This window comes from Pelmatolapia mariae, linkage group LG7, assembly GCF_036321145.2.
Source record: "Pelmatolapia mariae isolate MD_Pm_ZW linkage group LG7, Pm_UMD_F_2, whole genome shotgun sequence".
Lineage (NCBI taxonomy): Eukaryota > Metazoa > Chordata > Actinopteri > Cichliformes > Cichlidae > Pelmatolapia > Pelmatolapia mariae.
The window spans coordinates 48,863,370-48,886,694 of record NC_086233.1 but is presented as its reverse complement, the minus strand read 5'-3'; the positions used below and the strand labels follow the sequence as shown (position 1 = coordinate 48,886,694).

Below are 23,325 nucleotides of genomic sequence, written 5' to 3'. Positions count from 1 at the left end.
TCACAAGTGCTGTCATTCATTGGGGTCTGATTCATCATCTGTCCTCCAAATCCAAGGGTATGAGGGGGGAAATATGTTGTTATTTTGCATGTTCTCTTGCAATTACGTTGCACGGCACGTATAGATGCGTAGTATGTGAACATCTCTGCCAAAGTACAAGAAGGCTTCTGAATGACTGAGGATATAGCATACACGCCATATGAAAATAGGATATTATACCCTATTATTCTCATCCAATCCTCTCCCCTTTGACTTCCTCATGAATTTGAGGAGCTTCATGTGGCAGGCTGCCAGGCAGTCGGACTGAAAGGCAGTAATTTTATATTCCAGTATTTTATCTCAGCTTCTCGGTGCAAAACAGACTTGAGGAAGACATTCATTAGATGATCACTGTGATTTTGGCACAGTCCAATGACATGGTAATGTTGCCTGTAAAACAACTCGCAAACTAATCATCCTGCCCCCCCACAAAGCAGGCCATCTGCATTTTTGTGAGGAAAAACACATTTGGTTTAAGCCGTAGGTTGAATTTTAGCCAAAACTGTGAAAAGTAAAAGCATTTTAAATGATAGCGATGCCTTTTATCTCATATACTGGCATACCGGCGCTTCAGCAGGGTCAGAGTAAACAAAAATATGCGGATGGCTGATTCAACTGAGCTTGTCCTAAACTGAAGCGAAGCAAGTAAAATACACAGAGAAACGGCTTCAGCATACTGATTCTCCCTTCTGTTGACCTTCAATAGCAATTCCCTCTTTTTGAAAACACTAAAACAGTAATGAAAATCTGGTAACACAGAGCAATGTGACCAACATTTGACCGACACTTTCACCGTCTTCCTTCTGTTTTCCTCTTTTAGTAAGTAAACATTTTCCCCGTCCTGTTTCTTGGGAACGGCTTTGCTTCTTTTGTTGTTTTAACTTAGCAAGAGCTTTTAGAATTTGAGTCATGTCGTCAGGACTGCGAGTGTTTTAAAGATGGTGGCACATGCTGGAAAATTATTTGGTCAACTTAGGGCACAAGATCAGCGATCAAGACATCTTTAAGGTGTTTTTATGCTTTAAGTTACGAGGCTGCGTAAAACCATGCCTGTTAATTTCATTGTGACTCATGTTTTGACATAGAGCTTTGTTGATAGCTTTATGTGATAACTGTCTTGGACGGTCCTTGAGGCATTTTGAGGCTTTGTGTGAGGTTGCCAGTAAAAGCCTCTCAAAGCTCTCCAGTACAATTAGCCCAGTGACAGCTGTTCTTATGTTTTACAGTAGATTATTATTGCTTTGTCATCAATTTTGTATTAAATATCACACGTTTGGAGATCTTTTTTTTATATTCAAGCAGTGGCTCTAAACACACACTTGTGTGAAATATAGACACGTTTATTGATCAATTTCTGTGGCTGTTTTGCTAGAAAGCGGAAAAAAAACCCTTGTGCCAAAGGATCTGGCTTATTCACATGCTGGCTGTGTGGCTTGGCTGTTACCGTCGGGTTACACAGTGTGAGCATCAAGGAGCAGATTGTGCTGACGCAGGCTGTCCTCTGATGAGATGTGCTGGGAAGGATGAATTGCAGGTTGTTGGTGTGATAGTGTGGACTAGAGGCATGCTCCGTCCCAAGATTTGATTAGTTTGTGGCGCCGTGAGTTCTGAATGAGTGAAGGTCACTGGAGATGTTAATTGAATCAATCATAGCTTACTGCTCTCCTCAGACTCGCACCACTTTTCTGGATTGGTTTCTAGGTTGCCTGATGCAAAAATAGGATTTTCTTTCTTTTTTTTAACTTTGTGGTATGTTCCAACTGGCAGGTGGTGGGTGCTCGCTACCCAAGTAACAGAGATCCTGGTGAGGTATAAATCAGCAAGCTGTTAACTTGTTAATTTCATTCACAGGCAGTCAAAACAGTCAGTGCAGTGCAAGTGCTTTGCTTCCATGTCTGACAGGACTCCAGGCACTGAAAGTGTGCCGGTCTTTTTTGCTAAGATGCTTCAGTAAAAATGCCAGATGTACCTAAGTACGACTGCATCCAAATTTTTAAGTCAGGAGTTTTGGCCACCTTCACAGCTGTTGAACTTGGTAATAAATCAGAGAACACTTCAGCTATTCTCCTGCTTTTATACTCTGAGATGATAATCCACATATAAGAATAGTAGACACCTTAGAAGTTGGGTCCTATCTCTCATTAACCTAACCTCTATGCACTCCTGGATGCTGAAGATACATCTTTTAAAAAAGTATATACAAGCACAACAACTACAGTCAGGTCCATAAATATTGGGACATCGACACAATTCTAACATTTTTGGCTCTATACACAACCACAATGGATTCCAAATGAAACGAACAAGACATGCTTTAACTGCAGACTGTCAGCTTTTATTTGAGGGTATTTACATCCAAATCAGGTGAACAGTATAGGAATTATGACAGTTTGTATATGTGCCTCCCACTTCTTAAGGGACCAAAAGTAATGGGACAATTGGCTTCTCAGCTGTTCCATGGCCAGGTGTGTGTTATTCCCTCATTACCCCAATTACAATGAACAAATAAAAGGTCCAGAGTTCATTTTAAGTGTGCTGTTTGCTTTTTGAACCTGTTGCTGTCAACTGCCAGGATGAGATCCAAAGAGCTGTCACTACCAGTGAAGCAAGCCATCATTAGGCTGAAAAAAACAAAACAAACCCATCAGAGAGATTGCAAAAACATCAGGCGTGGCCAAAACAACTGTTTAGAACATTCCCAAAAAGAAGGAACGCACTGGTGAGCTCAGCAACACCAAAAAACTAGGAAGACCACGGGACACAACTGTGGTGGATGACCAAAGAATCCTTTCCCTGGTGAAGAAAACACCCTTCACAACAGTTGGCCAGATCAAGAACACTCTCTAGGAGGCAGGTGTATGTGCGTCAGAGTCAACAATCAAGAGAAGACTCCACCAGTGTGAATACAGAGGGTTCACCACAAGATGTAAACCTTTGGTGAGCCCCAAAAACAGGCAGGCCAGATTAGAGTTTGCCAAACGACATCTGAAAAAGCCGTCGCAGTTCTGGAACAACATCCTATGGACAGATGAGACCAACATCAACTTGTACCAGAGTGATGGGAAGAGAAGAGTATGGAGAAGGAAAGGAACTGCTCATGATCCTAAGCATACCACCTCATCAGTGAAGCATTGTGGTGGAAGTGTCATGGCGTGGGCATGTATGGCTGCCAGTGGAACTGGTTCTCTTGTATTTATTGATGATGTGACTGCTGACAAAAGCAGCACAATGAATTCTGAAGTGTTTCGGGCAATATTATCTGCTCATATTCAGACAAATGCTTCAAAACTCATTGGACGGCGCTTCACAGTGCAGGTGGACAACGACCCAAAGCATACTGCAAAAGCAACCAAAGAGTTTTTGAAGGGAAAGAAGTGGACTGTTTTGCAATGGCCAAGTCAATCACCTGACCTGAATCCGATTGAGCATGTATTTCACTTGCTGAAGACAAAACTGAAGGGAAAATGCCCCAAGAACAAGCAGGAACTGAAGACTGTTGCAGTAGAGGCCTGGCAGAGCATCACCAGGGATGAAACCCGGCGTCTGGTGATGTCTATGTGTTCCAGACTTCAGGCTGTGATTGACTGTAAAGGATTTGCAACCAAGTATTAAAAAATGAATGTTTGATTTATGGTTCTTATTCTGTCCCATTACTTTTGGTCCCTCAAGAAGTGGGAGGCACATTTGCAAACTGTTGTAATTCCTACACCGTTTACCTGATTTGGATGTAAATACCCTCAAATAAAAGCTGACACTCTGCAGTTAAAGCATGTCTTGTTCGTTTCATTTGGAATCCATTGTGGTGGTGTATAGAGCCAAAAATGTTAGAATTGTGTCGATGTCCCATTATTTATGGACCTGACTGTATATGCATTGCTCTGTGCAGACTACTGCAGGCAAAGTCAAGCATTTCTACTTTTATTTTAAGACATTTTCTCTCCCTTGTGTCTATGAGTAAATCCAGCAGCCACCCAAATCTGTTCAGCTTGTTATTATTTGTGATGAAACAGTATTTTATGAGACTGGTCCATCTGGCAGATTTGTGTTTTTCATTTTATCTCCATAGCACATAATCCCAGATTCTAACTCAAGCCTCATTTTGAACAAGAAGTGGGCCTGTGAATTAGGCATTTTTTGCTGTATTTTGTCACATTTTGCTAATGAGCATTCCTGACCTGTGAAAACCTCTCAGAAGTGTGTGTCAGGACAACTTAGGTGAAGTGACTTTGAGTGAAGCAAAGGTGTCATAGCATTAATATATAGTAGGAAAGCGGTGACCCTAATTGTAAGTTTGCTGCCTCGTAGATGCTGTAAGTGTAATTATGTTTATGAAAGACAGGTGCAGAAGTCAGTTCCCGGTCTTTGTTTGCTATTCTTGTCTCATTAATTCTGTCTGGGAATGGAGAAAAAAAAAAAAAACGCAAACTGCTGAACTCAGGGATAATTGCGCTAGGTTTGGCAAAGAGACTGCTGTTATCTTGTTTTGAAGCCTAATGAGTGAGTAATAAGCAGTCTGCATGTAACCCTACAGTTTTGCTTGATGGCTGTCCAGTTAGTAATGCTTCATTTGATGACGTTTTGCAAGTGTCCTTTGAGGACAACTTACCGTTTCCAATAGCTTATCAGTGTGAAATGCAACATAAAATATACATATCGTGCTAGTCTGCTCTCCAACTACCATTTTCATTAGGCTATTCACTTCTGCTGCTGCATAATTCATCACTCAGAGCAGAAGAAAGCATGTCAATTAAAATGTCGTCAATTATGACAAAAATCTCCTCAGTGGATCTGTGTTTAGCTGTTGGCTTTCTCTGCTTTAAAAGCCCGTGTACTCATGTATCAGGTTACTCCCAGACCAATATTCATTGGTGGTTAATGTCCATCAAAACTAAATAATGAAGTTCATATAATAATCTTTTTAATGACTGTGGTTTTTTTTTAAATTGATAACCTAGATTCTGCTTATAATAGGTTTCCTGTTGGGATGCAGCAACATCGGTGTTTAAAATAACAATCTGACTGATTGCTGATGCAGAGTGGGTTTTTTTGTTCTGCTTATTTGCTATGTTAATTATCTGTTCCATCTTTGTGCAAGGGAGGGATCTTCATTATTTAAAAAAAAGCTTTTAGCTCTGTATCACCGCATCTTTGACATTTGTATGGGGCAAATGTTGTGTGGTACAGCTGCTATATCTATAAATGTTATGTTATATGCTAATATGTTGATATCAGTTAGCATTGTTGATACTGGCCTATAATAAGTCAATATTTTTCATACTGACTCACATTAAATCTCTTGTTCAAAAGAAATACACTTTTGAACCTAAAGATGATGTTCTGTTTGAAATTATGTTAGTATACATCCAACTATCCTTCCTCCCTCCGGCTCGGCTGGTTATCCGGGTTCAGGTCACTGGGGCAGCAGTCTCAGCAGAGATGTCCAGGCCTCCCTCACTGACCACCTCCTCCAGCTCATCCCTGAGGACACTGACACATTCCCGAACAAGAGATAAATTTTCTCCATTATGTTCTATCCTGGGGCCTCCTGCTGGTAGCACATGCCTGAAAAAATGCTTTCTAGGAGGCATCCTAGTTAGATGCCTGAACCACATCAGCTGGCTCCTTTCCATGTGGAGGAGTAGAGGCTCCACTCTGAGCCCCTCCCAAATTATTGAGCTCTTCACCCTGTTTCTAAGGGAGAGTACAGCCACCCTTTGGAGGAAGCTCATTTCCATCGTTTGTATCCTTGATCTCATTCTTTCAGACACTACCGAGAGTTCATGACCATAGATGAGGATAGAAATGTAGATTTGTTGTCTTACTCTTTATCACAACAGACCAGTATAGCGTCACAGGAGGATGCTGCACCAATCCGTCTGTCTGGAGGCCTACATGGTCCATGGTCCTTTGGGTGCACCACTTGCAGGAGTGACCGTAGGGGTTCATCCCCAGTTGATGAGCTATTAGTATTTTTATATCTTAATTTTTATTTACCTTTAAAGTTGGCAAGCTGGCTGAATGTCAGTGTCATCTAAGTAACAGTTATAGACATGTCTGACTAAAGTAATAACACCCAAACAGTTTTCATGTCCTTGCAGGGTTAAAAAAGAACGTAAGTAAACTTTTAGATTTAAAGTTGAGCTACTCCAGCAGCAGCAGCAACCTTTCTCAGACATTTCCTGTAGCTGCTTATGAGACTTGCACAATGATGAGGAGGAATTTTGGATCTTTTCTTCCTACAAAACTGCCTCAGTTCATCAGTATTTCTGGGATGTCTTCATTCAACAGCCTTCTTCAGGTCATGCCACAGCATCCCAATTGGGCTAAGGTCAGTTTTGCAATACTAAAACAGGATTTTTCTTCATTTTTAACCATTCGTGTCACTGATTTGACTGTGTGCTTTGGGATTGTGATCTTACTGCAACTCCCAACCTCTCTTAAGCTTTAGGTCATGGACTGCTGCCCTGCCCTTTTATGGTATTGCTCTTTCAGTGACTCCAAGGTGTTGAGGAGTCCTTTGCCTCAGCTGAAACATACAGTGGATGAAAGGCAGAGCACTAATTACAAATAATCAATGCAGAAGTCCTGGTAATTTGAATGGGTTCACAAACGTTTTATTGCATTCGATGCATTCACCTTTACCAGTGTTTTTGGCTTGCCTTGTCTCTTTTAAAGTCTCATTTTCAGACAATGACATCTGGAGTTTCAGTAAACCCAGGCGTCTTATCAGCGATCGTAAGACGGAGATTAAAAAGTCACAGCCCTCGAAGATGGGGTAGGGGGTGGGGGAGTTTGTTTTTATTGACCAGAGTGAAAATGATTTTTTTTTAAATTGAAGAATGACTTCACTCTATTTCTCATTTCTGTCTACCTGGGTTTGCGGCATCATTGTCAGTAGCTTTTTAAGAACTCAGAGTTGAGGTCCTAATCCTTCTGTGTAAGAACGATGGGAGTCCCTATGAACCCTCCTTAACTGTGAGAATGACAGTTATAGCAGACATTTAAAGACACTCCCTTCTCTCCAGGGAATAAACCATACTCATAACTGTGAGCAAAGCCTTATATCAGCCCTGATTATGTAACCCTGAAAATCCAGTCATGGAAGTGGAGAGGAAGGCACAGAATCAAGCGCTTGGACTTGAAAATAAATAGATGCAAGTTAAGTTTGTATATTAAATTGTCTGATAACACCTACAGGTTATTTAAACCCTGACTTGTGAAAACAAAGCTGTGATCAGTCATGCAGAGAAGGCTTTTTTACCATATGTGCCCTGGCTCGTAGTATATCAAGAGATTTCTTATAGAGGGAACAAGTAAAGCCAGTTCCTTTCATTTGTATTGCAAGAGCCGTAGCTTGTTCCACAAGACATTGTATGAGAAGCAGGGTGCGCATAGGAAAGCCTGCCAGTCTGTCTCACAAAGACAGATGACCACAATCACATGTACAAGGTAATTCATTTCTGATTCTACTAACTTCCTCCTTGTACATTTTAGGAAATTTGAGCACCTGTTAAAAATTGAGGTGACACACAAACCTTTAAGCTGGGAGTCCACACGAGAAACTACTGAAGAGGACTGCCATTCGGCCATGTCTCTGTCAGTGATAAAGAATTGTGACAGTGCACAGAAAAATTAATTAGAAAGCCAGAAGAAGGGAGTTAATATTAAGAAACAAACTCCTGAGTTTCTGAGATTAAAGATGCAAATTTATGAAATAAAGCCACAAATTTACAAGAAAAAACATTCAAATTTTATGACATTTGTAAGGTTAGATCGACCTCATCACACCACAGATGCTAGTGGTAAACAGGGGATGCTGCATGCACACAACTGGATGATGTAGCGATATGCTTGCATGCTGTCCTTTGAGTTGTAGTCCCTCATCACAGGCAATATAAAAGATGTATGAACCTTCTGGGTCTGAAAAGTGAACCCATGGAAAAACCTGCATTCTTCTTAAGGGGCCAGCCGAGAGCAACTCCTGTGGTTATTTAGATGTCTGCGACTGTGAAAGCGCCTCTCAGCTCCCTCACTCCGTGACCACTGTAAACATTTTCCTCATGAGTTTGTGCCTTTACTGGTTTCAGGTCATGTTAATAAAACCTTAAGTTAATTTTGCAGATTGTGGTCATTATTAGAATTAGAAAACCACAAGTTGCCATCCAGTGAGTGTGCGGTTTCTCAGTCTGATCCAGCGCTCGCTCCTCGTGTCATATGTTAAAACAATGAGCTGCTTCTGGGCAAACTCTCTTTACCAGGCTGACATCAGAAATGTATGAAAATGTTCTGCATGTGGACGCAGCAGGAAGAGATCAACGTCTGTGTGTATGGGGTTTATTCGTTTCATTTATTTATACACAGTTTACAGGTTAAGAGTCCTGCGTGTCTAAAAGCCAGCGTTGATTGATAGCTTAGATTGAATGCAAGTCTGTGGTGAATGACGGATGTCAAAACTGCTTTCCATGTGGAGTGGCCTGAAAAAAAAGAAAAAAAAAAGCTTTGAAGTACCCTCTGTTTACCACTTTAAGACAAACTGATGTTAGTCACACATGCATTTTTCAAGTTTCACCACAAAAAATCACACCCTTGGTTTTGAGGGTGTTCCAGTATCAGCAGCATTAGGTGGAACTGCCCGCTCCTTTCAGGAAGAGATCTATGAGCAACAGAGAGGAGCAGCAGGACAGAACATACAGCTCACGGTTGCAGATTACACAGAGGTGAATGAAATGCTGTGTCACTGCTGACTTTCTTTAGCACATTATGAAATTTTGCCCTTATTTTTGATTTGAGACAATTACAAACTTTGAGTCAAATGAAAACCAGATTTTAGTTTTCAGTCATAACATCAAAGCCTATTGGGTTATTGTTTGCAAGTTGGCCATTACACGTGACTAACTTTAAGAAAAGGCACACGGGACAATGTCTTATTCAAACTGCAAAGTGCTGAGAGAATATTTACTCATCCTCTTGGCAGGGGGAGGCTCTGATGTGTGTGACTGCTGACTCACTAACACTGTCTGTGCTCGGTACTCTTGCAGAGCACTTGTGTGTGTAATGTGATTTAAGAGGGAGACCAGACTGCTGTACATCATCCTGATCTCCACATCTATAACTCTCTGTTGTGTGGCTGGGTGCTGACTGGGAGACAGACAGTCAGCGAGGCGAGCTTTGAGCTACTCGCACTGCTCTCACGCCTTTAAGTCTCGGTGGGGTCCTCACCATCTGGCTTCTATTGGGAGGGAGGGGGGGGGGGGGTAAAGTGTGTATCTGTTTAGATGCTCTGCGTGTGAACATATGTGTAAGAGATGCTCTGATGTTGGTGGCAGCCCCAGGTGCTGATTAAGACAGTTTCTCAGTGAAAAGCCACATCAGACCAAGCTAGCCCTTTTGTAATGTGCATGTTGTTTACAAATTGTGTGCACAGCGATTGCTTCTCCTTTCATCCCATGAGAAAAAATGGAGGACAAAAAATATGGGCGGGGTTTTAACATAATCATAACTCACCTTCTATGGCGTTTTAGGTGTGATATGTATGTGTTTACACATATGACTTTGCTGTAGTCCACACAAGCCTTGCTGGTGATCAGATGTTGTGATTGTTTTATAGTTATTTCTGTAATTGAGCCCTTTCTGGTTAAATCTTACAGAATATATAAAGCAAATGTAGGCCCACACCTTTGGGTTAAGTAAGGGAGCATATAGATGACAGTAATTCTTTGGTCCTAAAGCCTCTTAGTTATGCGGCGTCTTTCATTTAATGCTGAGAGAGCTGTTGAACCTGATTAATCCCTGTATTAATCTGCAATGAGCCATCCTTTGCTGATGTTGTGTCAGGTTGAATCCAGGGACAGCTGCCTCCATGGAGGTCATGCTCTAGTCTGCTATTACCCCACAAATGCTTTGGTTTACGTATGAAAACTTGGTATGCTGGCTGTGTTGTAGTTTTTCAGATTCTGATTTTCGAGGGATATGCTTAAGTCTCATTCTGCATTCGCTTCACTATAGTCAATTTTCCATGATTGCAATGTGTATAGTTGTATGTTACAGAGGGCTATGAAGTCTTAAGTCACAAGGACAATTTAGAACATTTCAAATCCTTACAGGCTGCTTCTGAAAGGCCCGAGGAGATCTATAAAGCTTCTACTCATAGCTGTTTTCCAGGGTGCCCATGGTAGAGAAATCTGTGGAAATAAAGCAAGCTGATCGGTGAGTGACGAAGGGGAAAGCGACTTTTATTTGCAACTGAAATACTTTACTTTTTGCCCATGTTATCGGTTCTCTGATCTATTAGTGGTGGATATCTCTTACGCTCTTAAAATGTTACCGCTTCCATATCATACCCTGAAAAATCTTTTACTTTCTTTCCCCAGCTTTATCTTTCTCTCTCTGCCTCTCTTGTCTGTCTACCTCGGTCCAGTGGACAGTGCACGGCCCAGTTGTTTTCCAGATGGTCTGTGATGATTAGGGAGCTTTTGGAAGCCATCATTCTGCTCAAATGCTCTACAGCTGTGAGCTCTTGGAGCACCGTGTTAAAATGTCCAGAGAGGACTTCGGACCACTAAAACAGATAAATTAAACTTCTGAATTTGTCTTTAACAAATCCAAGCAAGCAAGGGGTTGCCTCATTCTTTTGTTTTTTTTAAATTGTCTTTTTTCTTCCACTTTATTTATAAAGCGGAACCAAATCTCTGTTTTCACAGTGAAGCCTTCATGTGAAAAGGGTCCACTAAACTATTGCGCCATATTGTCATTTCACACATTTCCAGAGAGTTAAAATAAAAGGAAAAGTGGTAGAAATGATATCCCTTCAACACTGCTGTTAATACCCTCTTGGTCCTATTGATACTGTGGCTTTGCTTTTTCGTCTCTCTGTCTCTCTCCTGGCAACAGTGTTTCCAACGCTGTCCCTCTGCAACCCCTACAGTCCCACAGTGGGCTTTCATAGGTACACATTATTCAGGCTCTGCATCTTGCATGCTATTAGCAGGACATTGTTTTTCTTTGTGGCTCTCCCCTTAAGTTTTTAATCCTTTCACAGCTCTCATCTGTGTTTCTTAAGCTCAGCCACAGCACAAATGCCTTAGTCTCCCTAGGTGTGAGCCTTTGATATCACTGCCTCATTTGTACATTGATAACCCTTACCTAATCTCTAGTAATTGTTTGTTCACTTCTAGGAGAGAGAGCTTGATGCTTAGCCTTTAGCCCATCTGCGATGCTGGCATTTGTAAAAGCCCTTCATCTATATATAAAACGTACCTGTGTGAAGGGTTTCCATAGCTATTTTTGAGCATCGCCTTCATTTTTTAAAATGTATTTATTTTTTTTAACAAGCGCATCAGTCCCCCCCACTGTGTGCCAGTGTGCATGCATTTTAGCGCGAGGCCCATCGTGACTTGAGTGCACTGCTACTAGATGGGGCACTCACAGATATAAATAGTAGCAGTTTGTCACGACTTCTTCAGAGAGTAGAGATATTTAAAAACTTGTTGAAAATAAATCAGCATCTATATAGCATGCACAGCCAGTTACTTTCAGGGGATTTGGTTCACTTTATGTGGGACAGAGAGATGAGCACTGACAGTAGCAGTGATTGCATACAGTGCCTTTTGTTGCTCCTCTGTGGGCGAGTCGCTCCTCCCACACTCTGTCCTCAGCTGTCCCTGCCTAAACAAATATTTGAACTGTGTGCCAGGTCTGTCTTTGAATAATCTGTGCTGCTGTGATTGATTTGTTTGTATCGCATGCTGAATGGCATCACCTGAGTTACCACACGGGAGGAATTTGCCACAGTGAAACGACATATAAAAAAACAAACACACAAAACCCAGGGGAGGACAAACTGCTAAATGTGTATCCCTTGATCTAAATCTGTGCCATGGAAGCCTGCTGGGTTTCTGCATCCTGGAGTTTGAGCCGCCTGTTTGAGATCAGGTGATTCACAGTTAGCTAGAAAGAGATGCATGCCTGGATACTGGACATAACCTTAACCCAAACTCTCACTTTGGATGTTCTTTTGAATTCAAGATGGGTTTTTTTGTTTGGTTTTGTTTTTTAATAGCATGTTGGAAAGCATTTTGTTGAAGTTGCCTTCTAGTATGAGGGCTAGTCAAAAGTTTTACATGTGTCACCATTAGTATGCATCTTAAACCCTAATGTGCCATGAAACATTTGCAAACCTCCCCTTTACATTAGGTTTACTGTTGTCTTTCAGCCTTTATAATACAGCACCACCTCCAGCCATTTACTGCACTTTGCAGAAATGTGCCCTCGTACTCGGGATTGCATTGCCAGTAGCAGTTGAAAAAGCTCCATATGTTACCTTTAGAGACTAGCTGCAATGAAATCAATCTTTTCCTCCTTTTCATACTGCGTATCAGCTCCACACAGCCTGCTTTCAGTTTTGTTGGGAGGCTGTGTGTGAGAGATGAGGCCAGAGTGGTGTGAGCTGACAGGGGCTTCATAACTGTAGTAATGGCTGCACCTCATATTGATCCATCAGTCTAATCAGCTGTCAGCCCTCCGCAGTATGTTTCTGCAGCATTCAGCGACGAGTGCTTCTAGAAGTCGAGAGTCTGCTTTAAATATCAACGGTACTTGCTCAAGGATAAATGCAGCCTTCCCACATTTGTGCTGCAATTCACAAAGTGATGTGTGCAGGCATTCCTCCTCCTCCTCTGAATGAGAGGAAACCCACTGTTTTCCACTGTAAGACCCCTGCTGGTGGTGCAGATAAATGCACCTCTGCTTCTCATATAAGGTGGCTGGATTTAGCCACCACTTCAAATAAATCTTTTAGAGAATGCTTCAAAATGTCTCCCCGTGTGATGGCTTTATTACTGCCTGCCACTAGTCTGAGGGTCCTTACTGTGTGTATTCAATGCACTGTGTGTTCGAACAGGATGGGAAATTTAACCTGCGTAAATGTCAGAATGGTGAATAGATGGGCTATGATATCATTCTGATTATACAGTTAGTGCCACCACAAGGTAGATTTTGTCACCTCACATAATGTGCACTGTGCACATGTTGACGCATGCTGAGAGTGCAGAGTGTGATGATTAGAGCTGCTAGGGTTAGCTGATTGGTGAAAAATTAACATATTTTCAAGTGATTAACAGTTACAAATTTGACCGTTTCTCAGCTATGTGAGTTGGTTTTACCTTAGAGTACAGTGAGCATATACAGTATGAGTGAGTGAGCTTGTTATTATAAGAGTATATGTGCAGATTACTTTACTTTTATCATTGATAGGAATTCAGAGCCCTGATAGAGAGCATACAGATTTGCATGTAAATTGGTTTTTCAGGTTAGTTGCTGGTTGAGTAAATGCTTTCATGGTGTAAAAAAACAAACCAAACTATATTTTGCCTGCTAGTTAAAATTTGATTTGATATGATACACCAGCAATGAATCTCAGTTTGCTGTTTTCCATCCTACCAGTCTTAACAGTCAGAATAAAAAATGAGACATCATGTTTCCTTATTGACAGTCTGTGCCTTAAGCTTCGTGTCTAACTCTCGAGCAACTTTGTGTTTTTGGTCCAAGTCAGACTTAATGAGTTCTGAGCGGTGAAGTGCTTGATAAATGTGGGCCCTGGCCTGTAATATGTCTGAAAAATCCAAAACCTCCCTCCACATCTATAGCAGGTTTTCATGTAATGATTTAGAACTAGCTGTAAGTGGACTGTAAGCTGTTAGAGTTGCCACTCGTCCCGTTTGTTTTCATTGTTTATTTATGGAGGAGGGAGGCTCATTAGTCATTCGGTGTGACGGCGCAAATGTGTACACAAGAAGTTAGCTCTTTGCCAAGAACTAAAGCACAGTCGAAAGTGGCTCACTGCCAAGCTTAAAATTGGCTTCACCCCTACCCACACTCAAAATGGCAATGTTCAAAAAATACATGTTTATTCATATTTAGAAACTTAGCCAGCACAATGCTTCAAAGACATTTCTTTGAAGCAGAAACATTGTGCTGGCTAAGACTTGATTGTGGTTACATTCATCCAACTCGGTAATGTATTTACCCAAGTCATATAATTTTCACAGTTTACTAGTTAAAGACTAGTATGATAGCAATGTTGCCTGATCAGGTACCTCCTGCATCTCTCTGTTATGTAGCTGGGTGGGATTCTTTGTGCTCTAAAGCTCTGGTAATAGTTATATTGGCCTCTGATAGCCAATGGGCACATTTAACAGAGAGGCTTCATTAGGAGGTTGGAGAGCTGCTGGTAGAATAATTCCCAGGGTTAACAGCCAGGAGACCTTGGTTTAGCTTCATGCTGGGCCTTTTTCTTTCTTTTTACACTTTCCACTTGTTAGCTAGTTTAGGCACTAAAACCTATTTGGTTTGGGTTAAAACATACCCGTTTACAACAGTGAACACTTTGTGCCTAAATTAGCTCGTGGCTTTGACAAGGCAGTACTCACTGGTACCCCCCAGGGATGAGAATGGGCTGTCTTTTGAGGACTGCTGGTGCCTCGTTGGGTTTGAAACTTCCACATTTGGATTGTTAGTACAACAGTGTTTTAAAATGTCTTTGACTGAATGTCAAAGCGTCTTTCCATAATAACAGAGAAACAGTCTGCTGTGACTCCAAAGCAGCATTTTAGTAAACTACAAAGAGTCATACAACTGAAATACTGTTTGTGTTGCTCATAGTTATGAGCTTCGGTGATACCCAAAGTGGCTCTGAATGAGAGGGTGATTTATGTTTTTCATGGAGACAGCTGTTTACCACAACTGCTCTCGTAAATTGCACATTGTATGATCTGATTGGATGGTGTGCTTTCTCTCAGCTGGTGTGATACAATAGCTGGACTAAAGTACTGGTTCACCTACACATTACACCTGCTTGGCTGTGGAAACCCATGCCAGAGGAGGTTTGGAGCTCTGCAGATGTTGAGTCAGCCGAGCTTCTGGAACTTTTACACACTAAACGCATCAACACTTGGAGTCCCCGCTCTGTAACTTTATGTGGTCTGCCGCTTTGTGGCTGAGTTGCTGTGGTTTCTAAATGCTTCCACTTTGCAGTAATACCACTTACAGTTGAATGGGAGGGAAGAAATTTCACAAACTGACTTGTTGCAGGAAGGGCATCATATTACGGTAGCATTATTGAATTCAGTGAGCTCTTTAGAGCGACCCATTCTGTGTAGACTGCATAACCAGGTGCTTGAGTTGATACATCTGTGGCAATAAGACTGAACACATCTGAATATCTGTCTTGTTGAATCAGCTGTTAAATGAACTGAATCTTGGAAAGCTGGTTTCATTTAATTTAAGCAATTTTAAATTACTTCTAGGCGGCCTATACTGGCTTGTGACTTTCGCCTGACCAAACGTGAGATATCCACTCAGTCCTAATGGTCATAATCCTGATGGCTCTGTATTTCATGCTTCATTTTATGTGTATGTGTGCTTATTGTATGCATTTCACTTCACTGGTGTGTAATCACTGTGATTTAGCTGATGCTGTTTTGTGGCCAATCTTGCAGAAGAAGTTTTAGACTTAAGTCTTTTTCCTCAGTTAAATAACGATTAGATAATAACGCTACCGGCACTATTTGACTTTCTCAGCATTTTTTTATTTGAGGGAAAAGGGCCCCCATTTGGGGTTTCTGGGTTAGATGAGACCCAGAAACTGGTATCTGTGTCTCTTGGTTCAGCGTGATTCTTGTGGTCCCTGTTTATGTCAAACCTGGCTGTAGGCACTTTAGTGCTGTCCACACATATTGGTTCAAGCTTCCATCACCCTAAAAGCACAGGACTTTAACTCCTGCACACTCTGTCTTCCTTTTTGAAGCATCAACTGATCTTTATGTAAAAGCCAGGGACCAATAACGATCCATAACCGTGTTGGCTATGCTGTCGGCGATGCTAGCAGAGGCATTCAGCTAATGAGATATCGATAGAGCCTTCTGCAAGGAAGGATAAGAGAGGTATGTGTGAATTAGGCCAGCTTTTCTCTCTTATACTCCCACGCATCATTGCAACACAGCAGACAATTTTAAAAACTGACAGAAGAAACCTTGGTGCATTTAGCTTTTGGGAATTGGCATCAATGAAAGAGCCTGTACATGTGAACCTTCGTTAACTTGACATGAAAAAAAAAAAAAGAATAGCACCCAAAAGGGATATTTTACTTTACACAATCATTCGTGTTTATGCTCATTGAGTAGCGACTTTGATGGATTGTTAATGGATAGAAAAACCATGAATAGTAGCAGCTAAAAAGACCAGTCAGCAGAAACAATATTTTGTGGTTTTCATATATTCTTTAATAGTTCTCACCTATATCAAAAGTGCAATGTACTCTTGCGATATGTGTGGGAGATATGAAATCACATGGATGTGCTAATTCAAACATTTTAGTACTGTGAGTGCTTTGCTGATCGACTGATTAGTCATGTCGTACTCATGGTATACCCATTAGTCCATATTTCTCTAGTTTTCATTGTTCTTTTAACAGAACCTAACAGGTACTGCATAACGTTTCACTGCAGCTGAGTCGATGAAGGCTTGTGTGTAGGACATGTTCTGTTTTGTTTTACATAGAAAGTGTTTCATGGTGCCTTAGACTGTAGATTTGGTACTTGGCTGCGTAATGGTTTTCTGATGTCTGTGAGCATATGTGAATTCCTCTTCCCTTGAAACAGATCTTGATTACCACCTTGGTTTATAGTTAGGCTTGTTTATAACTATCCTGGGGAAATGAATCATGGTCTATTGGGAACAATTTTAGGTTCTGTCTGGAGAACTTATCACCTCTCTGTCACAGTCTCGTCATGGTGAGGCTTACACACTGTAAACTAATGGACACTTCTCAGACAGATGTTACCTTGTCTTACTGTTAGGTGCATTTTTTATTCATGGTTGTCTAGATCTAGGTGTGTATTGTTTTCATTCCTATTAGTAGTCCTGTAAACTATGCTGATATGACTTTAAGTCAGTAATATGACAGGTTTAAGTATACTTTTGATGTGTGTGGTTTTTTTTTGTTTGTTTGCTTTTTAACCCTGACATAGAATTTTTAAGATGGATAGTGGTATTTGATTGTTTTTAAAAATCTGATATATCAGCTGACATTTTTTTCCCTTTCAGATACACAGAACATCAACAGATTTCACCATTTGTTATATGTAGTCCCTACTAAGAAAATATGAAAATGCGGTTTAAAAATAGTCTTGCAGTGTTTAAAACAACAATTTGCCTGATACCCTGATTGCTGATATTGATATGTTTTTTTCTTCTTTCTTTTTTTGTTGCTATATTAAATTTCCTATATTAAAAATAGTTGTGTAGAAGTCATTCAGTTCTTTATTAAACTGTCACCAAACACTGAACGAGCAGAAAATTGATGTGACACAACAGATAGCATCTGCAGCTGACATTGATTAATGCCATTGTATTGCTATCATGCTGGTAATTGGCAACGAGGCTCAGCAAATATATTGGAAAATCACCACTATTCCCAAATGGATTTAACTACCTATTTGTGAATGTATGATTGCCTCAATGAGAAATATCCAACGTATTATCTCTGCTGGAAATCTTTTATTGTAAAGAAAAGAAATGGTACAAGACCTGGTAGATTGTCAGGGATTTAGAAGAGGAGAAACTCTAGGAGCTTCAAGCCATGTGGTCTTTACACGCTTTCAGCCTGGTCGCATGTTCACTGTCTCTGTTTCTGATGCCACATGTTAAGCCCCACCTGAGGCCAACATGTTTTATTCCTGCTGCTGAGGTGTGGTCAGAATAAGGTCTGACACTTTCTATGGTGGTTTAACCGGTCTGTAGTTTGTATGCGACTTACTGTTTTATTGTGGATGAGAGAGAGAGAGAGAGAGCAGCAGTTCAATGTGGTTGATTTAAAACAAAGCATTTGTACTGACCTTCACCTCTGGTCAGACATAATGCCAGAGAGGCACACAGTCAAAAAATAGAAGCTTGCATCATTTGTCATGATGACAGGTGGAGTTCAGTGACCCCCCCTGGACCCTAGAGCAGCACAGCTGATTCAGTCTGTATTGAGCAATATGAAGTGATTCAGCCATGTGGAAAGGATAATGCCTCCAGCTTTACTTTCGGTTGTTAACAGATGACTGATAGATGACTTATGACTCAGTGGAGAGGGTCTAACGTTAAAACTGGCCTGCTGGCACCCAGGGATCCCCTACAAGCAGCTCGGAAAAAACCTGCTGGTGAAACACTGCCGAGACTCTCTGCAGGCATCTGGAATGGAGATAAATAAGAGAATTAATTGATGATCCTAATAGGGCGGAGCTCATGAAAGCAGTTTTTTGACTACTCAGGGGCTGCAAGAGCGTGCGCTCCTGATTGTCTCAGTGACATGTGCTTGTTTTATTTTCCTCCAGCACAGCCATTAGCAGAACGAGCTGCACATCTACATGTGTGCGGGGGGTAGAGAGATGAAAGGCTCTTTGATCTAAATTATTTTGAGGTTTCATTATTTGACTGAAGTTATTTTAAAAAATTAAATGGGGGCTGTTCCTTTGATCAAGGTTTAGTTTCTGACATTGTCTGATTGAGTTTAAACATTTGTCTATTCTTTGATCTAAATAATATCTGTGCCTCTGTGGGAATAGAAAATCCATAAAAGTTTGATTTTTATTTAAAAAAAGCAAAATAAAACTTTTGAAAATAAAACTCAGAATCCCTGGTGGATTTTGTCTATATACACTTTGCTTTTGTTTGAATAAACAGTAGCAGTACGTTTTGTGACATTAGCGTTGCATTTCTGCACAGTATAATGTCGTTTCTCATTAGGTCAGTATGTTTTGTCCTGCTGTCATATATATTTTTTGTCTTTGCCAAAAATAACCATGAAATACTGGATGAACTCAGCATTTTTCTGGATTTGTGATCGCATTGAATCTTGTTACTAAAAGTACACTGAAATACAGCAGTGTTGGGTTTTACTGCAGGGAAGAGGTGGTTTACAAAAAGGAGAGGGAAAAAAGGCTCGTTTGTGCTTCGGATTTGTCTCCATCTATTTGTAAGGCTTCTCCTTCAAACACGGATGTGTCTTAACAGTCAAGCAGCTGTGCTCATAAATCGCCTTCATTGTGATCTCTTTGATGAATGTGAATAGATTTACTGGGATCATCCTGGCCTCCTACCATGTGCCGTTTATTGTTTATGCCCGCATGCATCCCTTTGCTCTTCTTCAGAGACTGATTTTATTGTGTATCCCATTCCAGCTGCAGGGGTAGCGCGCTGTGCTGCTGAAAGTGACAAATTAGCATTGAGATTAGGACCAGATGTCAGCCTGCATGTTATAATTGTGCTCGCTAATGGTGTAATTGCATATTTTGTCCAGCAGAGGGCATCATAGTAGCTGAAATAAGGCCGGAACTGCAACTGCAGAGAAAGTGAGAGAGATCTTAGTCAGATTGTCATTTTGAATTAAAATAGACTTTAGTTACAGTTGCGTTTAAAATTAGGTGTTTTATCTCAGTGGTTTTTTTTTAATTCTTTAATCTTCGTGTTACATCCCTGCTCTAGGGGAAACCTAGACATAACATGCTGTGTGAATCCCCCACATTTCCACTCCAAAGAAAGGCTTATTGAACAGTGTGAATCGATGTTTAGAGTGCCTCTTTGTTAGCTTCAGAGCTGAGCAATGCTCTAAACAAATGACAAGTTGCTAACCTAAGCTCCAAAAAGGGAAAGAAGCTATTCAATAAAGGGCTTCTCACTCCTGCTACGTGCTTGTAGGCTTGCTTATATTTATAGTGCACTGCTTGCAAAGTGAGGTGGATGTGAGCTGGGGTTTAAAAACAAAAGATCTGCTGTCATCCAGTGGTGCAATCCAGAAGCTGCAGTCTCTTTGAGTGAATCAATCACAGAGCTCCCGCCTCCTCTGGTACAATGTACACCCCTCCTATACAACCTGAAGGGAGGAGAGGGATGGAGATCTAGCACAAATGTAGAGAACAGGTTCATAACATAAGAGGCCTGTATTGTAGTTTATGTCTCATCATTCACCTGACAAGTGTAAGATCCCCTGTTCGATCTCTGGAGGAGACGCAGACCTTGGTGGTAATGCCAGGGGGAAGAAAAGAAAAAAGAAAAAAGCTAAATCAAACATGTGGAGCTACCTGCTGAGAAGACCCCTGGAAGGTAGCTTACTTTTATTTGGTGATGTAATTGCACAGCTTTGGTAGACATTAATAATTTATGCCTTCAAGGCTCTTGAAGCAGGTTGCTTCAGCTTTTTGATGTATTTATTCTGACTTGATTCAAATTGCCTGGGTCTGGTTTTGTTTTTGTTTTGTTTTTTTAGAAATGATGTGTAACAATTTGTTTTTGCCATTGGGAGGCAGTGTTGGATCTTAACATCTAGCAACCCTGAGGTCACTGCTTCAATGTAGTTGTTATTATTGCATTAAACATTTCTTCATTATATATATAAAAACATGCCTCTGTTAGAATGTGTGTGCAGATTAATTAAGTTTTTTGTGCATGCTTGTGTTGTGTGTGTCTGTGTAGGATGACTCACAGCACTTCTTACTGTTGGTTTGCAACAGATTTTTTTTGTTGTTGTTGTTCTTTGCTTTTATTTTCTCTCCCACCTTGGTTGTCTTTTTGTGCGCTTCTTGCATCATCAATCCATGTAAGTGGCACTTAGGAAGATGTTTCACTTAAAAACTAAAAAGCTCTGCTCTGCTGAGAGTAGGAGGATGACTGTGTGTTTTACCTTGAGGTGCTTACAGTAGAGTGTGGTGTCTAACAGGGAACATTTCTCCCTGCTGTTTTAACTGCTGTCTGCCTCTCACACAGCTGCTAACTTGGTTTTTAGAGGAGCCGCCCTGTGGATGTGGCCCATCCTGCTGCAGAAACACTTTGTCCTGAATCCTTTTTTGTAGGTCTTTGTAGTTTCACCTCCTTAACAGGGAATTGGGTGACATTTGCACTTTATTTCTTACAATGTTTTTCTAGTTCAGCCAGCTACACTGAACCATTCACCCGATTTACTCCATCTCACTCCCCATTCGCTCCCGCCTCTCCGAGTCGTTCCCTCCCTTCCCGTAATCTATGTGGCTGTCGGGATGTTGATGAATTGCCTTGTGACCCCTTACAACTCTACACCTGACATATGCAGCTGTCGGTGGGAGGGCTGCAACCAGGAGGGAGGTGCGGCCCGTTAAATTTAAAACAGGCTCTCGCGGAGCGTGTTGATAATGAAACAATATTGTCCTTTCACAGTTATCATAAATACGCTGGATCTGACCGCTTGCTTGTAGGCGTGCAAAGCTGCAAAGAAACAAGATTTGAAAGTCAACAAGAATAGCTTGTTGTCCTTTTTCTCAGAAGCACATTTGAGAAATGCAGCTGCACCTACAGAAATAGCACCAGGGGACCTAAGAGGAGACACACCTTGTAAAACAGACTGAGATTTGGCTTCTTGTCTTTAAGGGCTTGTTTGTAAAAGAGCTGAAAAATATGGAAAATACTTAAGACAGCCATATTGATGATATCCTCCAGATTTAAAGCTTTACAAATGTCTTTCACGCTGTGGAGACATACTTTGTTGATATGAATGAGGACTATGAGGGAAGGTGACAAGGCGAAAGATGCATGAAGTGCCATTAGACTGAGTCACTAACTCAGTTGACTGCTCAGCACAGAGAGCTGTCCTCAATTTGTCAGCTGTGCCTTCCTCTGCACACTCCCAGCCCTTGTTTTAGAGTGGCATTGATTGGCCCCATTTCAAATATGGATTAACAGGATGCTATAATAGAGGGTCAAATCAGGACGTAAGAAGCCTCAGTGAGTATGCCGTTTGTTTGGCTTGCTCTTATGTCCCCGCATTTTTATTTCACCTTTTTTTGTTGTTGTTGCAATGCTTATTTCCTGCATGGAAAATAAATGGAAAGATTTTTCCCCTTCCTGCCAACCGTGCATGTCTGTGCTGTACTCTCATAAACCTCATGATTCATTCATGAAGTAAAAGAAGTAAAGTTTTATGCTTTCTGTTTACTTTAATATTTATAATTTATATCTAATCCTTATAAATAGGTTGCACGAGAAAACTGCGAAGATGCAGCTTTCATGACTAAGTCATAAGACCTATAGATCTTACAAGACGTATTCTAAAGCTTGGGTTTACCTTGAAAACGTTTTAAAAAGGGAACATTTGTTTTCATCTAATGCAGTGTAAGTTGATCATAAGGCTATAAATATCTGTTAATTTCTGTAAGCATATAAAAGCCTACTTTTAACAACCATCGCTCTTGCTCTAATGGCATGTCATGTTACCTAATGCAAGCTTATCATATTAAGTCTCTAACTGATTGTGTTAGCACAGCTGATGTGATTCGGCTGGTTATGGAAGTGAGGAATTTGGCTTGTTGATTTTCTCATAATGGCCATTTTTTTCTTATGATGATTATTTAACCTTTTTACATGATAACCCTTACATTATGTAACATACTGAGCTACTGCAACAGCATTACTGGTTGCTGAAATTGTCCGTCTTTGGGAATTTATTTATGCATTCCACTAAAAAAGTCATATACATAAATTACACTTAGTGTTACTTGGAGTTATTAATTTAAGGTTATTGTGCTGACCTGAACTAATCTTAAAACTAAAGCTAAGTGTGAAGAACATATTACACTGCCACTTTTTGATCATAGTGTAACACAAAGTGAGTTCAATCTGTCCAGTGAGGAAGCAGGGATAATTCTGAATGCGTTTTACCTGCTTTGGCACAACATTGCAGAGGGAGTGCTGGACAGGGCAGTCAAAGGGCGTCAGACCAGCAGCAGGACTGGTATCTGCTCCTTTCAGAAATGGTTCTGGTGTAGTCTGTTAAATGCCAGTGTTCTCTGCTGGGCTGTGAACACAGTTTCCACTAAAAGACGCCAGCCATTTTCATAAAGTCTGTGTCTCACATTTTAGTCAGAAACATGGCTGTGAGTAGCCTGCTTGTGATTCTGCATGGCTTTGGCAGTGCTCCTCCTGCTCTTCCTGTTTCTCCTGGTACAAAAGAGCAGATACTGGTCCTGCTGCTGGGCTGATGACCTTCTACTGTCCTGTCCCACTCTTCCTGTCTAATGAGCCATCTCATGGTATCTCCTCCATTCTCTTCAGACTCTGCTGAGAAAGACAGCAAGGATATGTCATCCTTGAGGAAGCTGGACTACCTGAGCAACCTGAATGTGCTGGTGGTACTGTAGTGGCACTAGCAAAAAAGCAAAACTAGAGAAAAATCAGTCAGGTGGGATAAGGAAAGAGCAATGGTCTGTGACCACCACCTGT

At 41.0% G+C, this 23,325-nt stretch overlaps 1 protein-coding gene across 10 annotated transcripts in view; it reads left to right on the top strand.

The window, feature by feature from the left end:
• The window catches only part of LOC134631261 (pleckstrin homology domain-containing family A member 5-like), a 90,773-nt gene that overhangs the window by 3,354 nt on the left and 64,094 nt on the right, over positions 1 to 23,325 (top strand). The gene's annotated exons all lie outside the window — the stretch shown is intronic.